We start from the raw sequence: 23,029 nt of genomic DNA, 5'->3' as shown, positions 1-23,029 counted from the left end.
CTGCTCGTCCGTATCTCTCTCGCCGATTCGCGACGTCCTTCGAGTCGCGGCAGCTCGGCGCTTCGTATTTGTTCGCACCGCGTGCTTATTTTTCTTTCCCCCTGACTTTAAAAGTCCAATAAAAATCGACACGTTCACCATATTCACGTTATCTACTGAAAACCGCAATGTGTTCGCGATAAAAAACCATCCTTGATCTAAAGCGTTAGCGTTTTATAATACGAGTAGCTAACTGAGCTTCTCTCGCCGCTGTAGTAGAAAAATCCGGAATGGTCTAAAGCAGCGCTGCTGAGTTCTGGATTCTGATTGGTCGTCCGGTGTTGATTAATTCTCTATAACGATCGATGTATTCGATTCTGTTAGGCTTATCCGTATTGAGAGAGAGAGAGAGAGAGAGAGAGAGAGAGAGAGAGAGAGAGAGAGCGAGAGAGAGAGAGAGTCGAAACAATAAATAAAAATGGGAGTAGTAACGGTTGCCGTGAGTAACGTTTGAGGTTTAAATGTAGAAGAATAAAGAAAACTGAAGTCTTTCTCACAGAACGTGAGGAGGAGAGTAACAGGAGGAAAAATGAATCAGTTGCCCTGAGGTCAGTGAGATGATCCAGGCTCGGAGAGAGAGAGAGAGAGAGAGAGAAGCGAGCCGAGGTCCGAGTATCGACAGCTCGATGAACGGACGAGACGTGCTCGTTAAAACCGTGTCCCGTGTCATAAAAACGAGAGAACACGGCTGTGTTTCATCCTCCAGAGAACGACGGAGAAAAGAGAGTCTTTTCTGTGTCAACTTTCTCCATGCTTTATTTTTTATTGATCTCAGTCTGGAGACATCTGGGCGAGGTGCGTCGGGGGCACGCATCGATTTTTATTTCTTTTTTTTTCCCATACCGAGAAATAACTCGATGCTCCATAGAGTGCTACTGTGCTTTTTTTTATTATTTATTTTTTTAAGATTTCCACTTTTCAAGTCAACAATTACCAGCTTTTTCCTCCTCGAATTCTTTCTTCATCCGTTATTTTCTCCTTCATTTCTTCAAGCCGTTTGCCGTCGCTTTCTAAAAAGGCAAAGTAGTTCATAAACAGGAATAATCCTGTGCGCAGGGTTGCCAGGTCTCGGCTAACGCTCCATCCGAGCTGCCTCTGAAAAACCCCGCGTACGAAGACAAAAGTTTTACTCAATCGGAAATGTTTCATTTTCTTGTTTCGCGGACATTAAATGTAGCTATAAACGGATAAAAATGTCGAACGATGTGTTGTTCTTTAATAAGTAAAAAACTGTAATCAGTGGTAAATTCCTGTGGCGGAAGAGGAGTAAAACCCGTGGTGATGTGCTCTTGTTGTTGTTGATTATTTCCCTATAGCAGCGCTCACCATCATGTTTTATTTCTTTCTAATTCCAGCAGGAACGCTGTACAGATTTCGAACCTAAACCGTGACATCTTCCCGCTTTCAGTGAGGAACATCCTCGATTTGTATTAAATTAGCCTGAAATGTAATATTTCATTTCATAACGTTGTAATTCGTTTCTTTAACGACTGAAATAACCCTTTTTCCGCGGCAGTGCGCCGAAGTGTTCATAACAGACCGGCGTGTTGCGTAAGAAGAGACATTTATCTCCTCGTCCGAGTGACTAAATGCCAAAAAACCCATTTATCTGAATCATTCGCGTACAGACGACGTTCCCGTTCTCTCTCCACAGCGCATCAGAGCCATAAATATCACCGTATTATCACAGGCGCGGTATTCCCGACCTGTTTCTACACCCCTGTGCTGATTTTATCGGGATGTTTTATTCTGGTTTTCACTCGCTGTGAGTTACAGCAGGCCGCCGAGGATGGAACCCCCACGCGGAACACGCTAGGGCAGCATCGATACGCTGTTTTTCAGCGTATAATACAAGTGCATGTACAAGTATGAGTATGGGTACAAGTAGGCACACTTATACGAGTGCAAGTATAAGTAGCAGATTGAGTGCAAGTACAAGTATGAGTGCAAGTGCGAGTACAAGTAGGAGAATAAGTACAAGTGCGAGAATAAGTGCAAGTATAAATACGAACACCATTATGAGTACCAGTGGCACGTAGGAGTAGGAGTACAAGTGCGAGTACAAGTATAAGTACGAGTACTATCTACTAGACTCGTTGTTTATAAAGGTTAGCGAGCGGATCTGGAATGAAGTGATTAGTAAGGTGTGTTATTGAGCGCGGGTGGAGTCGGGTTTGTTCCAGATGTTTGTTTCACGTCTCTACAGCTGGAAGTGTTTTTGTTTCCTTTGCGTCAGACTCCCTCGTCGTCCCTGAGTGCTCGCGGCTAACCATCAAGAACGACACGCGGTCGTTTAAGAGCCGTTTCACCCGGTTAGCGTCGTTGTTAGCTAGCGTTTGTTGCTAGCGATGATCTGATTGAGATTGACGTTTAAGACGTCCGCCCAGTTGTATGACGATGCTTGTGTTATTTTCACAGTCTGCAGTTTACTTCGTTCGGATCGTTCGCTGTCAGACATGTATTGTTTTCATTTCTCCCGGATTTAGCAACGTCCTATCAGAGACGTCTTTCCCCCGCTCCGTCCTTTACTCACAGCTCCGATCGTCCGGGTCATTTTTCTTCCCGAACGAGTCTGTCGTCATCACGGACCACCCGGAGACAACATCTGTGGCACCGTTTAACACGATGTCAGTGAGTTAACTGCCTCTGGCCTCCATTACTCATTCTCAATTACACAACCTTTAAACACGGAGCGTCGAAATACGGCTAACGTTTCCCAGTCTTGCTGGACAAAATGGCTAACGCTAGTAAAGACAAGTAAAGAATAAAACATGTTGCGATGTGGTAAAATGATCAGCGACAGGGTGCTGTGGTACGCACTCGGGAAAATTAATTATCAAAAAATCGATATATTTGTTAAGAAATTGTCGTTCGAGATGGTTATGGAGATTTCGTCACAGGAGAGTCACGAGACAAAAAGAACGTTTTTTAAAAATTTTTTTCATTCACGTTCGTAGAAAGCGAACAGCTCGGTCGCCGATCAGCAGGTAGTGAGCGGCTGACGGAAAACATTCGCCGCATCGTTTAAGATTTGTGATTCGTTGCCATGGCGAATTAGGAAACAACAGAAAACTACGCTTTTCTACATTCTGAGCTAAAAGAGCAGTCAGATTAAAATACAAATAAAATGTCAATTCAATTCAGAACTGTCAGTAAACCGAAGGGGAAAGGAGAGACGGAGCGTGAACGGCGCCTTTCACTTGAGCTTTGACCTGAATTCACGCACTTCGGACTTGTGAGCCGATAGAAAGCGAGTAGGCGGGACTGCGGTGTGTTTGGCTGTTTTTGGAAGAAAGAAAAGAAAAGAAAAAAGAAAGAGATATAAAAGGAATTAGCGTCACAGCTCACTTCTGCCTCCCTGTTTAATGACTGCAGCCTGGCACGCCATCATCAATCATCAATCAGTCAAATTGGCCATTTTGTCCAGATTTAGTGGTAAAATTTAGTTTTGTTTTACGGATTTATGTTAGAAATGTAAAGTAATATTACTGACTTTACTCGTTAATGTTCAAATGTAACATTATGGGAAAAAAATGAAACTAGCCAACCATTTATTTGTTAAAACTGCTACGATAAGTAAACTGCAAGAAATGAAATATCTTAAATGTAAGTCCAATTTTTTCTGATGTTTCTTACAAGAATTAAAGTACAAGGTTTATTCGAAATACTGCAATATTATTACTATTATTATCATTATCATTATTATTATTATTATTGTGGTTGTTGTTTTTTAATATTACGACTTTATTCTTGAAATCTTTTATTTCTATTCCTATTGGTCCTAAAACACTATCATAAAATAATCCTTTTGGGTTTTTTTTACGTGTCTTGTTCCACTGGCAGATCTTTTTTTCTTGTTTGTTTGTTTGTTTTTTAAACATTTTTATTTTTTATTTTAAGCCTTTATTTCTAGAAGGAAGAGCTAAATTATCTTTCAATACAGTGTATGAAATGTGCAACAGCTTTAAAAACGAAGAAAAACAAAAAAAAGGCTGGATAATCTTATATTTGGTTTGTAGTAATCCCGTAATGGCGGTGATTTACTGCATGCTAGTTTTTGCAGGACTAGCCTGGCTAATCCAGCGCTAGCTAAAGTGCATGCGTGCTTTATTTGGTGAAAGTGGACGGATGGCAGGACTGATGAGGAGACGTTGTGATGTGGAACATTTGATCCGGTGGAAACTATCAGACTTATAGTTTCTCTCGCAGGAGAGAGAGAGAGAGAGAGAGAGAGAGAGACGGAGCGAGAGAGAGAGAGAGAGAGAGAGAGAGAGAGAGAGAGAGAGAGAGAGAGAAAATGACTGATAAACCATCAATTATGGATGAAAATAGTTTCGCTACATCGCTCTGTTCGGTGTTGAGGCCCAGTTTCCGTCCAGAAAGCTCAAACCCGAGACGTCAGACACGCCGAGTTCTTCTCGCTCGCCGGTTCTGAGGTCTGATTCCGTCTGATTCCAACACAATCACGCTGGACTTTTTTTTCCTCTCCCTCATGGCTGAGGAACAGATGAAGCCCTGAAAGTTTTATGAGGACAAATCAGATTTCTATCTTGACTAAGAGCTCCTGTCATGATGTCATCACCAGCGGGTGTATGAGGTCATCACCTGATCCCTCCACATGGAGACGTTTCATAGGACGCCACAGACACAACCTCACAGTCGTCCTCATCGATAGATTTAATCCCAAGCAGCCGCAACGGGTCACTTTACATTTCAGCTAAAGACTTTCCCCGGCGTTTATAAACACGTGGCTCGGTTTGCCTTATAGTTTTATTTATTATTTACACTTTGATATGAGTAGTATTATTATTTAACCTAATCACGTACTTACTTTTTTACATAATTGTAGAATATTAATATTTATTTATTTACTTATTAAATGTTTACTGACTATTACACATTTAGATAAAGTCCCATTCTCTAAAAAAAAAAAAAAAAAATCTAGCTGTTTAGCTAGTTATAATTAATATTAACAACTTAATTGCTAAACATAAATGAATGAATTACGAGTCATAATATACAGCCCTTTGACTGAATAAATTCAAACATGGTTTGATTAAAACCCGCACAGATTTGATCAGATTGAAGCCTGGTTCATTATTTATCACCGTAATCGGTCCTTCAGAGCAGAACACCACGTGGGAGGAACAATTTTGCCATATTTCAACCTTGAAAGTCTATTTTTTTATTTATTTATCTGAAACCCAATTAAAGCACGGTGTTGGTAGCGTCTATGTACGTAAAAGCGTTTCCTCCATCAGGAACTTTCCCGAGCAAAAGAAGCGTCTTCGAGAGATTCTTCCGTCATGATTGTGTATAATATAATGCTGTGAACTCACTCCAGACGCCACGACCATCCTCATATTGGTAAACAAACAAAAAACAACACCACCAATACGTAAGATGATCCGCTGCCACGTGAAGCGGTGCTATTTCAGGTTTTTTTCTTCGTGACTTCTTGTCAGAGCAGAACCCTTTGGAGGTTTGGTTCGAGTCAACGCTCGGCCTCGAGACCCGTTTAAATATTCATACAACGTCGCCTGACTGAAAATGATATTAAGCGCTGATACCTCATCCACTCGCTCCTCCGCCCACTCCATCTATCCCCTCTCGCGCGCTCTCTCTTTGTCTTTTTTCTCCAGGACCTCCTGTTGGCTCAGAAACTAGGCCAGGATAAATGGAAAAAAAAAAACGCCTGAAAATGAGCGCTGGAGTTAAACATCTGTCCTCAGCAGGCTTCCAGAAAGCGAGGGAATAAAACTCGAGAGGTGTAGCGTGTAGCTATTACTCCCGGGACGGCGTGTCGGACCTCACGGTGAGGCGGCGCTGATGTATAAAACACTCTCTCGCTGAAGGCTTGACAGAAGTGTGTTTTGTGAGTGTTTCTGCTCGGACGAATGAGGTGTTACCAGGCGAAGTAGAAAAGACCGCGGAGTAATAAATAAGTGATAGAACACTCTTCGCAGCCCTGCGTTCACCCCAACCGGCGACATGACGGCAGACCATCGCTCATTTCCTACGTACATGAGCAACACTACTATGTAAATAAGTTACGACGCCGTAAAGAAGCGACCGATCCGAACCGCCGTTCCTCCGACCGATCTCACGGTGCGCGTGGTCCGACGCTTCTTAGCTGCCTCACTTACGACTTTACTTCCTAGCTGTAATTACATCCTATTTACTGTTTTACGCACATGAAAAAAATAAAAAAAATATGAAAGAACCGTGGTTTAATTTTATCCTGACATACACGACCTCTCGTTAAATACGTACAGAGATCTTACGGAATAAAATAAAGCTGTGAAGGAAGTAACAGAGATCGTTGAAGCTTCTGGTCAGCGTACGTAGCTAATCTAATCTAATCCGATCGGAGGATGGGGCTAGTACGAAGTCGAGCACGTGACCCGTAAAATCTCACACACGATTTCCACACCGATTAGTGCGTTATTTAATTTGTGTTTGCGTGGTTAGCTTTAGAAGCGATACATACTGTAGCTACTGCTGCTGTTTCTCTCTGGATAGGCCACGCCCACAAGTGACTTGCGGCTCCGTAGCGTGAACGTTAAAGATAAGATCGTCATGTTACAGAGAAACCGGAAAAAAACGAAGAAGCGTAAACTCGTCTGTCCTGAAGACGTCGCAAAAGGTAAACTTACAGCTTTGCCACTGACTGTTACAAAGCGCTGACACTGGAGACTCCTTCCATCAGCGTTACGTAAACACGTTTCTCCTCACGGAAAACTCCTTCTGACCAATCGCAATCCAGAACTCCACAGCGCACTCGTGACCGTGATAGTTAGCGCTACGGTGATGTACCTGTCACGTCGCGGTTAATCTGTCTGCTGCTTTCGTTCTCAGCTGTTTGTTTTTTTTCCCTCTTCAAACACTCTCTCGGGTAAAGTTTATTAGCGAGTCAAACAGTACCGCAGCGTCGTGTGGGAAATTATTTACACAATTATTTGAGCACTTAACGAAGTTCAACGGCGTCGCAGACGGCGGTTAAGCCGCACAAAGGTGACGAAAATAATTACAGAGCCGGTAATTAATTAAAGCGCTACAGAATGTTCGCGTGCGTGTGCATGCTGATGAGATTCCGCAGCGGAAGCGCTGAGCAAATTTTCAACGTTTACTTCTAAGGTGGGCGGGGCTAATCCATGGTCAATTCCGCATACGTTTCTCGCTCACCAATGTCGAGGCTGATGTCACTCGCCCCACCCACAAAGTCTGGATCTGAGCTGTGTTCACACTTCCAGCCAAAAATAAATAAACAAACAAACAAACAAACAAGCAAAACCTAACCTGAGTGAAAGAATCTAATCTAGCCACTGAAATTTACTCTCGTGACTTAAAACTAACCTAGCAAGTGAAATCTAACAATTAAAGGCGAACTTTGTGAGTGAAAATTAACCCAGCAAGTGGAAGCTAATCTAGAGAGTAAAAGCTAATCTAGCAATTGGACAATAATCTAGTCAGTGGAAGCTAATCTAGAGAGTAAAAGCTAACCTAAGATATTCGAAGCTAATCTAGCAAGTGGAAGCTAATCTAGCAGTTAGAAGCTAAGGTAGTGATTGGAAGTTAATCTAGCGAGTGGAAGTTAATCTAGCGAGTGGAAGCTGTATATAGTATACTTTCATGTTTGCATTCATCTAAAGTGTGATATGAATAATTATATTTAGTTGTGATGTCGTTATTTTCTATTTCAGATCCCGCCGTATTGCTGCACGTCACAGAACAACTTCATGAGCTGAAGTGGCGTGAGGATGAATAATCCCGCTGCTGTGCGCGTGTTGGAGGACTGAGCCGAGTGAGCGTAACACACCTGACCTCGTTCATCTAAACACTCCGTCTTTATCCAAACCAGGAGCGAGCGCCGGGGGCCAAGCAATTATCTGAAGAGAAATTCTGATCGGCGTCGTGATGCAGCTGTCAGAGAGTGAAAGAGCGAGAGTGATGGATGAGTCTGAGCAGAGAGAGAGAGAGAGAGAGAGGGGAAGGACTCCATCTCGGCCTCTTACTGTCTCTCACACACTCACTCACTCACTCACATAGTCATTCACACACACACACACACACACACACACACACACACATCACGTCCATGTGTCTATTATTCTAAAGGAGGAAAAATTAATAGCTGAGTGGAGAACCAGGTGAAAAATTCTGGATTGTGATTGGTCGGTATATTTGAAGTCTTTTCTCATTGTTATTTTACATTATGTTTAGTACACCTGGGTGACTAGGAACAGGAAATTGTTCAACCATGACTTCCTGGTTCACAGGGGTATAAATATGAGGTAACACATAGGCAAAATCCCCTCAGTCATTCATAACAATGTTTAAGAGCGAGGAATACAGCTGTGATGTGCGGCAAAAAGGTTGTTGAGCGTCACACAATGGGGCGTGTCTATAAGAAAATAGCACAAGCATTGAAAACGCCCATTTCACCATCAGGGCAATGATGAAGAAGTTCCAGTCCACTGGAGATGTTATGAATCGACCTGGAATCGGACGCGTGTCAGTATCGTCTCAACACACTGAAGGGGACGGTTCGAGTGGACAAAACATCTCCAAGGATCACAGCTGGAGAACTGCAGAAGTTAGTTGTATTATTATTATTATAAACATTTCTGTTTGAATTTGTCCTCACGTCTGTGTTCTCCTCCAGCACAAACCTCACCACTAACTAAGTAACTTCATTTATTTATTGCCTCCATCCTTCATTCTTTTTAATTCACTCTATCACTCCCGTCAATCCTGCCACACAATCTTTATTTCTTTAGCACTTTCCTTCCTTTCTTCCCCATTTTTCTTTATGATTTTTCTTTCTTTTCCTTCTGTTTTTGTGTTTTTCATCCCTACGTTCATTTCTTTCTCCTGCTGTACATGTCTTGGGTGAGGCACTAAATCTGGGGACGCAGGATGTTGTGGACTGATTTGTTTATTGAGAGAGAGAGAGAGGGAGATGGGCAGAGCCAGGAGAGACAGACAGGAAAGCAGTGAGACAGGAAAGAGAGAGACAGATGAGGGCAGACGGAGAGTGAGATGCCCCATGAGGATCGATTGGAGATGTGACGCCAATTCGCTTCAGCGACTGCGTGAGATGAGACGATAAGCTTTAGAGTGGCTTTAAAGATTTACACAAAGAGGGACAGCACCACACACACACACACACACACACACACACACACACACAGAATGCTTTCATCTGACAATAAAAGAGCGAGCCTGCAGTGGAAACCTCACTACATGATATTTTCTCTCGCTGGAGTTACCTTTATAAAATAAAGACACTGGAGAAATAACCACCGCGTTAGCCGCCTATGCTAATGACTTTGACGCGTCAACACCACGCTACGTCACAGTGAAACTCGATTACAACAAAGATCAGATTTCCAAAAGGTTATCTGACTACAGGTGGATAATTACATCCCGATATCCGGACATTTCAGAGATGGGGTTCATTCAATCCTGAATCCCGCGCGCTAAATCACCAAACACAATCGACCGTTATAATGATTATCGCTGGTAAATAACAACAAGGCTTTTAATCCGCTCGTAAGTCCCTGTGCTACGAGCTGTTACTATAGAAACGACAACAGATTAGACGGAAACATCATACAGTAAATAACAAAAACATAAAAAATGTAACTGAAGATATTGCCTTAGCTGAAAATCTGTGAGCTAAAGTCGAACAGGCGAGTGTTATTGCATCATAGAACATTACAGCCAATCAGGTGCTGTTAGAGGGAGATAATCAACTGTAGGAACGTCAGGGATTATTCCTGGCGTTTCGAAGTGACACTACAGGACTGATGAAGCGATGGAGAGAAGTCCGAAGGAAGGAATGAGGAACGAGACGATTGGCTCTTTGTTACTGAAAGGCGGGACTTAATTCGAGGCGGTGAAACTTTAATAAATGTAAACAGCTGTAAGATTTACTTTGTAAAGAGCTTTTCTTGCTGGTGTCAGGTGTTGCTGAGGGAATCGAGGGAATTGTGTTGATGAGATATAATGAAGCAGCAGGAGAGATGAAACATTGAAATACACTCCTCACTGCAGGCATTAACACACATCTGTTCATCTAATGACCCCGGGGAAGATCACGAGAGAGAGAGAGAGAGAGAGAGAGAGAGAGAGAGAGAGAGAGAGAGAGAGAGAGAGAACCAAACTGCTCAATCTTTCAGTGTTATATTCATGATTAAGCTGAAAATCTCACCGGAATTCCTAAGTTCATGAGTGTTGTTGCATCATAAATCTTAACAGCCAATCAGATTCCAGTATGCAAATGAAGGTCATTCAATGAGCTCCTTTTCCATTATTAAGGCCTCATCGATTTGCTGGCTGTTTTGCTTGTTTGTTTGTTTGTTTGTTTGTTTGTTTGTTTGTTTGTTTGTTTGCTTGTCTGTTTTACAACGGTATACATACGACCCATCATGTGACCTGTCAGTCAAATTCACTTCAGTTGCAGATTTGTTTTCAGTCATTATGATGTAAAATGTGTAAATTAAGCAAAGTGAAAAGCCCAAAATTATGCAACAAAGAGGCATAAAACAGTTTTAAGGCTGTCAGAAAACTTTGGCCTGTTTGTAAACATGAGTATAATATAAGTAGAGTGATTGGATAATTAAACTAAACACCCTAATAATATGCATTATTTTGTAATCAGTGGGTAAACCAACCTTTTTTTGTTGTTGTTTTGTTTTTGCACTAAAAAAATGCATTATAGGAAGTATTGCATCATCCTGGTATCTTACAATCTGTTCTTGTTATTTTTTCCTTGTTTGTTTGTTTGTTTGTTTGTTTGTTTGTTTGTTTGTTTGTTTTCCCAGCTTCAAAAACCGAAAAAAAACATTAAGCCTTTTTTTTTTTTTTTTTTTTTTTTTAACCTCCCGTCCAATCAGATCGCATGTTGGAGAGCAAACAAACAAACATGGAGGACAAATGTCTGTGACGATGAGTAAAAATATTCGAATGTTGCGATTATTAAAATGAATATTATAATAATATTAAAATAAATGAGTATTCATATATAAATAAATACTTAGTAATAATATGTGTGAGATTAATTAATACGTAACTGTAACTCTTTACTGTGTAGTAAAAAGCTCGAAACAACAGGCAGTCTCAAGCTATTTACCTTTTACATATTACCCAATTTCAGTTATTACTAACTGTTTACTACGTATTTATTAAATACTAGCAATTTAATATCCTCACCTAACCTGCTAGTAGCTTATCAATTATATTCCAGTTGCTTACTAAATGTTGAATTACTATTACATTTATTACATACCTACTTAATAAACAAATGTAATAGTTAATACTGGCTGCTTACCTGTAGCAGGCGAATTTAGTGGCGATGTTTGCAATAATGAGCTAGAATAAGTTAGTATACGGTAATAAGCTAGTATGTAATAAGTGCATACGTGTTATAAACTAGCAATAACTGATTAGTATATGGAAATTCGGTAGTAGGTCATAGGTACGTAGCTTGTAATTACTTATTATCCCTAGCTATTTTCTACACACTTGCCTATTAAATGCTCGCTATTAACACTTTTTAAACAAATTTAACCATTTTCACATACTTATGTAGTATAGCTAGCTAGTTTCCACATACTTATACATTACTGCTAACTTATATCCACACACTTATGTATTATTATTAGCTGATTTTCGCATACTTATGTATTACTAACTAACTTCCACATACTTATACATTATACCTAACTGATATCCACATACGTATGTAGTATAACTACATACTTTCCACATAATTATGTATTCTTACCACGTACGTATCATTAACGGATAATTAATACATAATTACCTATTCAGTCGTTATGTCTCACAAACTTACCCGATGACTTCCTTTTTATTGGTTGATTTTTATTTAAATAAAAATTCAGTCTAATTGAATGTGTTTGATAAATAGCTAGTTAGCGGACACTTCTGAGTAAAAACCATGTCGAAATATTTTCTCAAATGTGTTGCTGGAACCCTTTATGAACGTGGTGTTATATAAACGTGGCATTAGATAAACGTGGTATTATATAAACGTGGCGTCAGGTTTGTCTGTCGTTGCAGAACCTTTAGCGAAGAGAACAAACCGAGCCGTCTTTAGGAATTAACGTGCCGAGACGGTGCGTTCGATAAGTCTGATGAGTAGCGCGTTCAAACGGTGCGTTCAACGAGTAGCGAGGGAACGGTGTGTAATAACGGCTATAAAACTGTAGTCTACATCCATTTAAACAGCGAAACGAGTGTAGTGCAGCGCGCCGGCGTGTCCACCAGCTGCTCCTTCTGCTGCCAGGGATTACCAGTTAAACATTTATAACGCTCAGCTCCAGAAAGCTGCCATTACTTATTTAAAGCTGCTTTTTGCTCGGCTTTCTCTCAGCGTGCCGATAGAATACAAACACGTCTCGGTTATTTGTACACCACTCTGCTCTCCTGTCCGTGATCGGAAAAGCAAACAATAAAAACTGGGGGGGGGGAGGGGGGGGAGAGAAAAAAAGAACAAAACTGTGTTTTATGCGCTAGCTGACTTCCCCTTAAGCCATGCTGTAGTTTACAGTCACTGAAGTTCCTCTCAGTGTGAAGGATTTTAGGAGGATGATTAGGATAAAAGCAAAAAAAAAAAAACACCCCAGCGGACCTTCTGGGAATTTTACTCTCCTCAGATTTGGGTACGGACGGTAAGGACGTTGCCTGTTGTGGGCGTGTAGTTGCCAGTACTGTCGTTACTTATGGGCGTGTCCTAACCTAGCTTGTTTTTTTGTTTGTTTTTGTTTTTTAGATTGAAATATTAGGTGTATGTATGGCTACTAAAATGAACTAATCAAACGCAAATGAAATGATGCGTATAAACAGTGTGTGGACAGTAAACGCCAAATCTAAACGCCTATCTGAGCGTACAGCGCCGTCAGTCCTGGGATTTGACCTCACGACCTTCCAGGCACGAGGACAGAACCCACTCGTCTTCCATTGCGCTGGTATTATAATGATCAGAGGGGAGTATTATTGCTGATATTTTCCGAATGAATCTCTGCAGGAGGTCATGTTTAGTCAGGTTTAAAACGCGTCCCACACACACATCACTTCCCAAGTCATTAGGTTAATGCAGATGGAGATGCTACAGTTCACTGCAAGCACAGTGGACACTCTGAACAGCGGAAGCGGTTAAAGTGCGGCTGAGCCTCCGCGGAGATTAACGCTAACTCTCCGGGCTTCTGATCAGAAGGTTTAGAGGTCAAATCGCGGCACCGTGGACGCCGCGACCCTCGGCTGCTGCGCTCGGGACACGACATCCCCCCCAGCTGGAATACAGAAAGACTGGGTTTGTTGTCGAGAAGGGATACGATACGGGAACGTGTCGTCGTTGATCCGCTCGGATTTGTCTGAAACCGGCCGGCATTAACGTGCTTCACCGTTTTCACCACAGACGACCCTCACGCTTCCTCTGTGTGTGAATAAGTGAAGACGTCCACACGCTTTTGATTTTTTTTCCTTCTCAATAGCCTTCGCCGTTATGATGAATATCTAGAGCGCAGCTGGATGAAGTGTTTCAGGGCCTTAATGAAAACACACACCTTTCACAATTCATTAGTCAGATAAAACCAAGAAAATAGAGCTATATATTATAAAGCTATATATAATAATAAAGCTATATATACGTATATATGTATACATAATGTGTGGAGAGAGAGAGAGAGAGAGAGAGAGAGAGAGAGAGAGAGAGAGAGAGAGGAAGTCTTTAGCGAGAGGTAGTCTATCATTCCTGTGCAGCTCGGTTGCCTCTGAAACATATAGACATGCTAATTTAATTTCATGTTTCGTTGGCTCATGGAAAAGCTGGAGTTGTATCCAACACCCAGGGTGTGTGTGTGTGTGTGTGTGTGTGTGTGTGTGTGTGTGTGTGTGTGTGTGTGTGTGTGTGTGTGTGTGTTTGAATGAGGGAGGATTTTTCTCTGACACTTCCGTCATGTTTGGTCGCTCTCTCGTGCTCAGAACGATCTGTCATGGAGCAAACGATCTCGTTAGAGTATTAAGAAGAAGAAGAAGAAGAGGAAGAAGAAGGAGAAGAAGGAGGTGGAGGAGGAGGAGGAGGAGGAGGAGGAGGAGGAGGAGGAGGAAGGAGCGTTGGCCGGCTCACAGTTTGGAGTAGATGTGTTCTGTGAAATAAGTTAGTTTCACTTATGTTATAGCAGCTATAAACACTCGTTCCCTCACCAGCCTCTATTTTCTCCCTCTCTATTCTCTCTCTCTCTCTCTCTCTCTATTCTCTCTCTCTATTCTCTCTCTCTCTATTCTCTCTCTCTCTATTCTCTCTCTCTCTATTCTCTCTCTCTATTCTCTCTCTCTCTATTCTCTCTCTCTATTCTCTCTCTCTCTATTCTCTCTTTCTCTATTCTCTCTCTCTATTCTCTCTCTCTCTATTCTCTCTCTCTATTCTCTCTCTCTCTATTCTCTCTCTCTCTATTCTCTCTCTCTCTATTCTCTCTTTCTCTATTCTCTCTCTCTGTTCTCTCTCTCTATTCTCTCTCTCTCTATTCTCTCTTTCTCTATTCTCTCTCTCTATTCTCTCTCTCTCTATTCTCTCTTTCTCTATTCTCTCTCTCTGTTCTCTCTCTCTATTCTCTCTCTCTTTATTCTCTCTTTCTCTATTCTCTCTCTCTATTCTCTCTCGCTCTCTCTCTCTCTCTATTCTCTCTCTCTATTCTCTCTCTCTCTATTCTCTCTCTCTCTATTCTCTCTTTCTCTATTCTCTCTCTCTATTCTCTCTCTCTATTCTCTCTCTCTATTCTCTCTCTCTCTATTCTCTCTTTCTCTATTCTCTCTCTCTTTATTCTCTCTTTCTCTATTCTCTCTCTCTATTCTCTCTCTGTTCTCTCTCTCTTTATTCTCTCTCTCTATTCTCTCTCTACTCTCTCTCTTTATTCTCTCTGTTCTCTCTCTCTATTCTCTCTCTCTCTATTCTCTCTTTCTCTATTCTCTCTCTCTATTCTCTCTCTCTTTATTCTCTCTATTCTCTCTCTCTTTATTCTCTCTCTTTATTCTCTCTATTCTCTCTCTCTCTATTCTCTCTCTTTATTCTCTCTATTCTCTCTCTCTTTATTCTCTCTCTCTTTATTCTCTCTATTCTCTCTCTCTCTCTATTCTCTCTCTTCATGTTTAAAAAAATGTGACACTCATAAAATAAAGGTTCTCGAATGGTTCTTTACAGCACCACAGGTTCCGCAGGAGCGTTCTTCAGTATCGGGTTCCTGAGCTGAGCTGAGCAGTGTGGGTCTCTGCACATTAAAGAAGTTCTCTGTGTTTCATCACAGCTTCTTCAGAGCAGTGTTTTGGTTCTTTGAGGTCTCATCAGGTTAAAATGAACCCTGTAAGGTTCTTTATGGGACTGTGAAAGGTTCTCCATCACTCTTAAGAACCTTACTGTGGTTCCTTAAAGCACTAACTAAGGGTTTGGAGGGTTTTTTAAATTATTTTTATTATTTTTTTTATTTTTTTGAACTTATGATAACATGGTTCCTTGAGGCACTGCTGCGAAGAACCATTTCTGGGCAAATAGAGGATTTTTCTCTAAAGAACTTAAGAGGGTTCTCTGGCTTGAAGGGAGCTGAGCTGCCGTTAGAGAAGACTAATCAACACCTTCTAACATGATTGATGCGTGAAAAATGATGTCTTCATACCCAAAATGTGACGGCGCATCTGAATTCCTTCTACAGGCACAGCTAAGGTTTATAGAGAAAACAGATGTGTTCTGGTCATGTGACCTATTAATCATCCCGTCTGGCCACGCCCCTTATAGTAAGCGCTTATTATAAAAGACAAAACAATCGGCTTTGGAATGGGATTTTATTGTGTGACATCACGGAGACACGCCCACATTCGTTAACAGACGCATTTCCGGAATTTGGAAAACGAATCCCGTCTGAATTCTACTGGATAAAACTGAGCGTGTCGTCTGGAACTGTCGTGTAACGCGGGAAGAGCAGAACAAATTCATCACGAGCAGTTTCCCGGTGAAACGTTGGCCTTTCCGCTCCACTTCACTGAGGAACGACGTTCCCGTTCCCAACGTAAAGCAGGACAAAGGAAAGAGGAAATAAAAGATAATGAAATACAGCAGCCGTGGTGTGGAAATATCATGTTACGCTTCTGCGCCATGACTTCAGTCTCGCTTTCTTCCTCTCCATGTCGTCCTGATTTCTCTCCCTCTCTCTCTCTCTCTCTCTCTCTCTCTCTCTCTCTCTCTCTCTCTCTCTCTCTCTCTCTCGCTCTCTCTCTCTCTCTCTCTCTCTCTCTCCCTCTCTCTCTCTCTCGCTCTCTCTCGCTCTCTCTGTCTCTCTCTCTCTCTCTCTCTCTCTCTCTCTCTCTCGCTCTCTCTGTCTCTCTCTCTCTCTCTCTCTCTCTCTCCCTCTCTCTCTCTCTCTCTCTCTCTCCCTCTCTCTCTCTCTCTATCGCTCTCTCTCGCTCTCTCTCGCTCTCTCTGTCTGTCTTTTCTTCTCGTTCTTTCAGAAGCGATCGCTCTAATCGAATCTAATGAAGCTCTCTGATGTGCAGGAGGTGTGACATACAGCAACTGCAGGAAATAAAACACAATAAAATGACTACTAAACATTGCGTTTTCTTTAAGACTGAATGAACAGCTGACCTTTAAGATATTCTTTCACCTAAGCATCAAGATTTCCCCACTACATCTGAACAGGAAATAGAAAGTATTTCTATTTTTTTTTTTTTTAAATGTATTTTATTTCTTTTTATGTAAATCCCTACATTTTATATTTTGCAAGCTGACCAACGCGGCGTTTTTACGGTCGTTTCGAATACTCGACTCCGCACTCGACTCAGTGGGCGGGGCTAAAAGTCACAGGTTTGCATTCACACCCTGACGATGTGATGAATTCCTTCCTGGCACAACTCCACACAAACAGCTTGCAAAACACCAGACTCTAGGTTCCTCTGTTTGTTTTTTAATCATTATTACTGTTGTCTTCCTGTCGTACCGACACGCGAGCGACAGAGAAAAATGCTTTAAAGTTGCATCGTACATGAACACCTGCAAACGAGGAGCCCATGTCGTACTTTTAGAAGGCCGTGAAGGCCAGGACAAGACTTTTTTCTTTCCCGGACATAATCGAAGGTAGAAACAGGAAGAAATGTTGAACCAGTCACGTTGCTCAACATGCAGCACTAATGAGTCCATACCTATATACACTATATATACACGGAAAATTTGAATATCGTCAAAAAGTTCACTTTTTTCTCTTAATTTAATTTAAAAAGTGGAACTTTCATATGTTCTCCATTCGTTGCACATAAAGTGAAATATTTCGAGCCTGTTTTGTTTGTTTGCTTTAATCTCGATGATTACGGCTTACAGCTTTATTTTAGTTTATTATGTATAAAATAAATTCCATTCCAGTCGCAGAAATCGTATGAAACAGCTTCTGGTGCGCTTAAAGTTACACTGAGGTCCAGTTTCCTTTGGTTTTGTTTTGCTTTGGCCGGTCCTGTTGAACGGCCCGTGACGAGGTCGGAGATCGTGTCGGATCGTATTTCTTTCGTTCCTCCTGCTGATTTGTTGTTTCTTTCTAAACATGGTGTTTGTGAGGCGAGGTCATTACCGGGCGGAGAAGCACCGCGCTCACAAGAGCATCCAGTCAGCTATGAAATGTTTTTATTATTATTATTATTTGTTTGCCTGCATCGATCCGAGTGCGGACGAGGTCAGTGGAGCTTGCGATGAACACAGTCCCTCCTCCGGTACAGCAGTGCGAAACACTCGGAGGGTTAAAAAGTAGTATTCCACACGACCTTTCTGTTGTCTGGCTCTGTTCTGTAGAATTATTTATTCTTATTCAAATGCGTGCGTGTGCGTGTGTGTGTGTGTGCGTGGGGGGTGGGGGTGGGGGTGGGGGGTCAATAAAAGATGTTGGAGTCGTAGCAGGTTTTACCAAGACCAATAAACAAATTTATTGACCGACTCACTGCTGCTTCTAACACATTATCATCCAAACTACCCTTCACCCTAAACCTGACCCTTAACCCTGACACTATCCTTAACCCTACGCTAAGCTTAATCCTAACCCTGACCTCAACCCCCACCCTAACCCTAACCCTAACCCTACAGCACTGTATAGATGTGTGTGTGCATATGTTCTACAGTCTAGGTTGTCCACTAAAATAGATCAGATGCCATTGTTTATAAATTCCTCACCAAGGCAATAAATGGGTCTGTAAATAAGCGTTTTCTATTTTTACATTTATACTGGATATGTGTTGAACGGATAATACAGGGAGGATGCAGTATTTTTACAGGGATTGATGACGAATGTTCGGTTGGAAGTGATGAAATTCCCTCGACTCTTTCTCCACTGCTCTGAAAGACAACAACAAACATTAATGCCCAACCCCTCATTTACTACATTAGCATTAGTATTGGACCCATATTTCAGTCATGTGTCTTCTTTCTTTTTTTCTTTTCTTTTTTTTTTTATTCAATATTCTCATGCTACAGGCTTTTTAACGTCCCTAAAGCTTTTAATTTGCAGGTTTATTATGCCATAAAGTTTCTCATTTTCTCCAAGAAATCTGAAATGTCACGCATCCCATAATCATCTCTACTCAGGAGGGGAGGAAAAAAAACAAAACCAAAAACAGCAGAGTAGCTTTAAACATCTTGAGTTTAATCATTTTTATGCAATAATAATAATAATAATAATAATAATAATAATAATAATAATAATAATAGTACTAATGAACATATAATCTTAAAATTCTAAACTTGCTGTGAAGGCAGTATTTTTTGTGACCAATGTGACAGAGCTATAAGAACAGAAATGCTAGCACATCGGCTAACAAGCAGCTGTAAATCAACCTAGAATCAGAGGATTGTTTTTAAAAAAAATAATTAAAAAAAGGTGACCTGTGAAGTTTAACTCCAGCTTTATGAGATCATTATAAATCATAGTAAATGTTGTCTGAATGATTTGTCTGTCTGTTCTGTAAGGAATAAAACATTATTTCTCCGGCGTGGAAATAAACACATTCCGCATATTTCACGCCGATCTGTCGCTCGTAAACTCATTAAAATGCTGGAGGATCCAAGCGGCCTTTCGGTGGCTTGAGCTCCTTCAGCTCCAAGCTAGAACATTTGCGTTGTTTATTACAGTAAATAAAACTCTCTCTCGCAGTATATTTGACCTTTCATTTGACGAAGTGATAAAGCACATCTTGGTTTTTACAGCTACTTCACAAATCACCTTTTATTCATCACATGTCACACGCGGAAAATATCATCATCGTCAATACCATCGTCGTCATCATCGTCATGGTCAATACCATCATCATCGTCATCGTTAATACCATCGTCATCATCGTCATCGTCAATACCATCGTCATCATCATCATCACCATCATCGTCATCATCGTCATCGTCAATACCATCGTCATCATCATCATCACCATCATCGTCATCATCATCGTCATCGTTAATACCATCGTCATCATCATCATCGTCAATACCATCGTCGTCATCATCGTCATGGTCAATACCATCATCATCGTCATCATCAATACCATCATCATCGTCATCATCATCATCAATACCATCATCATCGTCATCGTTAATACCATCGTCATCATCGTCATCGTCAATACCATCGTCATCATCATCATCACCATCATCGTCATCATCGTCATCATCGTCATCATCGTCATCGTTAATACCATCGTCATCATCATCATCACCATCATCGTCATCATTATCGTCATGGTCAATACCATCGTCGTCATCATCGTCATGGTCAATACCATCATCATCGTCATCGTTAATACCATCGTCATCATCGTCATCGTCAATACCATCGTCATCATCATCATCACCATCATCGTCATCATCGTCATCGTTAATACCATCGTCATCATCATCATCACCATCATCGTCATCATCATCATCATCGTCAATACCATCGTCATCATCATCATCACCATCATCGTCATCATCATCATCGTCAATACCATCGTCATCATCATCATCACCATCATCGTCATCATCATCGTCATCGTTAATACCATCGTCGTCATCATCGTCATGGTCAATACCATCATCATCGTCATCGTTAATACCATCGTCATCATCGTCATCGTCAATACCATCGTCATCGTCATCGTCATCGTTAATACCATCATCATCATCATCATTGTCAATACCATCATCACTGTCACCGTCAATACCATCGTCATCATCATCATCACCGTCAATACCACCATCATCATCATCATCATCATCAATACCATCATCATCGTCATCATCATCATCAATACCATCATCATCATCGTCAATACCATCATCATCGTCATCATCAATACCATCATCATCGTCATCGTTAATACCATCATCATCGTCATCATCAATACCATCATCATCATCATCATCATTGTCATCGTCAATACCATCGTCATCGTCAATACCATCGTCATCATCAAAACCATCATCGTCAATATCATCGTCAATACCGTCGTCATCATCATCATCGTCAATACCATCGTCATCATCGTTATCGTCAATGTCATCATCAGTACCATCGTCATCGTCAGTACCATTGTCAATGTCATCGTCATCATCGTCATCATCGTCGTCATCATCAATACCATTGTCATTGTCAATACCATCGTCATCGTCAATACCATCATCATCATCATCGTCGTCATCGTCAATACCATCGTCGTCATCATCATCATCATCGTCAATACCATCATCATCGTCAATACCATCGTCATCGTCAATACCATCATCATCATCATCATCATCATCAATACCATCATCATCGTCGTCGTCATCGTCATCATCATCATCGTCAATACCATCGTCATCGTCAATACCATCATCATCATCATCATCATCGTCAATACCATCATCATCATCATCATCATCATCGTCAATACCATCATCATCATCATCATCATCGTCAATACCATCATCATCATCGTCATCGTCATCATCATCATCGTCAATACCATTGTCATTGTCAATACCATCATCAATACCATCGTCATCATCATCGTCATCGTCAATAGCATCGTCATTATCAACACTGTCATCATTACCGTTTTTTTGTCGTCATTGTTGCCATCATCATCATCGTCTTTATCATCATCGGCGTCATTGTTGTCATCATCATCATCATCGCTGTCGTCATAATTGTCTTCGGCATCATCACCATGACTCTGACAGGAAACTCTACAGAAAGCTCTGTGTGTGAGTTCAGATCAGACAGCAATTAAAAAAATGTGACTGTGTGTGTGTGTGTGTGTGTGTGTGTGTGTGTGTGTGTGTGTGTGTGTAGCGTGCATGTCGTACCTGCAGAATATCAGTGGAGCTCAGCGAGGATCTTCCTCACGCTGTGATCTAATTATCCGATCTATCAGTAAAGAGCGGCGTGGGATTACAGGACAGATGGACGTGTGCTGCGTGTTGCGTAATACATCGAGGAATTTTGCAAAGTCTTTCATCTCTCCACAATTGTATCATTTCGTAAATTGATTAAAGGAACTGAAATAATACACACAATACAACGTCAGTTAACCCTGTAGCTAGCTGAAAAAGATGAGGTGAAAAATCTCTCTATTGCGAGTGAAGGTGATGATAGGTGTAACGTCATCAGGACACACCGGGCTTGCTCTGCATGCTCTACTCGATGACTTATTATTATTATTAGTATTATTATTATTATTATTATTATTATTATTATTATTGCTACAAAGCTAAGTAAAGTTACAGAAACCCCCCAATCTTAAAAGCAAACGTTACAGGAAATACCAAAACGAAGCTATCTAATGTAGGAGTAAATCTGGGATAATATCTCTCAACAAAGCCAGAGTTAGAAACGTTAGAAAACTTCCCCAAAGCTAGCTACAGGAAAGTAAGTAAATACGAACCCCAAACCGAGCTAGCTAGCTATTATTAAAGAATTTCCCCAATCTCCAATTAAATCTAACTATTAACATTACAAAAATACCTTCTAACAAAGCGGGCTGTTAACATTAGATTAGCCAACATAGCTATCAAACATTACATACCATTAAACAAACCTACTGCATGGTAACATTGGAGGAACGTCCGCCAAACCAAAAAATCTCAGAACAAACCGTACGAAACGCGTACGTGTTCGTAACATCATGACGGTGCACCTTGGCAGATGATAACGAACGCTATTTGAAGCCAGTTAATGTTAGAAGAATAACCAGAAAACACCCAAAGTTAGCTAAAAACTCAACAAACGAAGCTCGCTAATTGATATCACGGGAAATCCTCCCTCAAAAACGCTTCTTTCTCCTCCTCCATAAATGAATTATTTTCCAGTAAATTCATTCTGTGTTCAAATAAATAAATAAATAAATAAATAAATAATCAGGGATGTGTTTTATCTGGTCAGATGACAGCAAGAAAAAAAAAAAACTCAACAGCACGAACAGAATAGAAATTTTATTCAAACAGTTTTATTTGTATTTCATTTTTATTTTCTTAATGCAGTTTTCAACAGTTCCCTTTAGAGACACCGTTTCTTCACTTGTTTGTTTGTATATTGTTCTAGTGCTGTGTGTGTGTGTGTGTGTGTGCGTGTGTGCGTGCGTGCGTGCGTGCGTGTGTGCGCTTTACACAAATAAGGCAGAAAATCACAGTTAATAATTTTTTTTTAAACGCTGCACAAAAACAAACACACTAAAATGATAAATAAACGCTATATAAATGATTTAACGTTAACTCTTACACACTAAGTGCTGATGTTGTGTAGTTGTTTTACTTTTATAATAAATGACTGAACATTTAGTTTCTTAACATAACAAATGACTGTCGAACGCATCGAGTCGTTGGAATCGGCTCTGCTTTCGATCGGTCTCAAATCCTGACACGGAAATATCATTAATATCCGGTGTGTTACTTATTTTTATCCGTAGTGTGGGGATTTCACCTTTTAAT

General features: G+C 40.9%; 1 protein-coding gene across 3 annotated transcripts in view; it reads right to left on the bottom strand.

Moving 5' to 3' along the window:
* Nucleotides 1-22,590: 22,590 nt before the first annotated feature.
* The window catches only part of LOC108269067 (cytosolic carboxypeptidase 4), a 100,625-nt gene continuing 100,186 nt past the window's right edge, over nucleotides 22,591-23,029 (bottom strand). For all 3 annotated transcript variants that reach the window (XM_053682269.1, XM_053682270.1, XM_053682271.1), the window contains one exon: nucleotides 22,591-23,029. This exon is cut by the window's right edge and continues 1,484 nt beyond it. The gene's annotated coding sequence lies outside the window, so the exon portion shown is untranslated.

Source organism: Ictalurus punctatus, chromosome 8, assembly GCF_001660625.3.
Source record: "Ictalurus punctatus breed USDA103 chromosome 8, Coco_2.0, whole genome shotgun sequence".
In the NCBI taxonomy this organism is placed as follows: Eukaryota; Metazoa; Chordata; class Actinopteri; order Siluriformes; family Ictaluridae; genus Ictalurus; species Ictalurus punctatus.
This window is presented reverse-complemented; position numbering and strand designations above follow the sequence as displayed.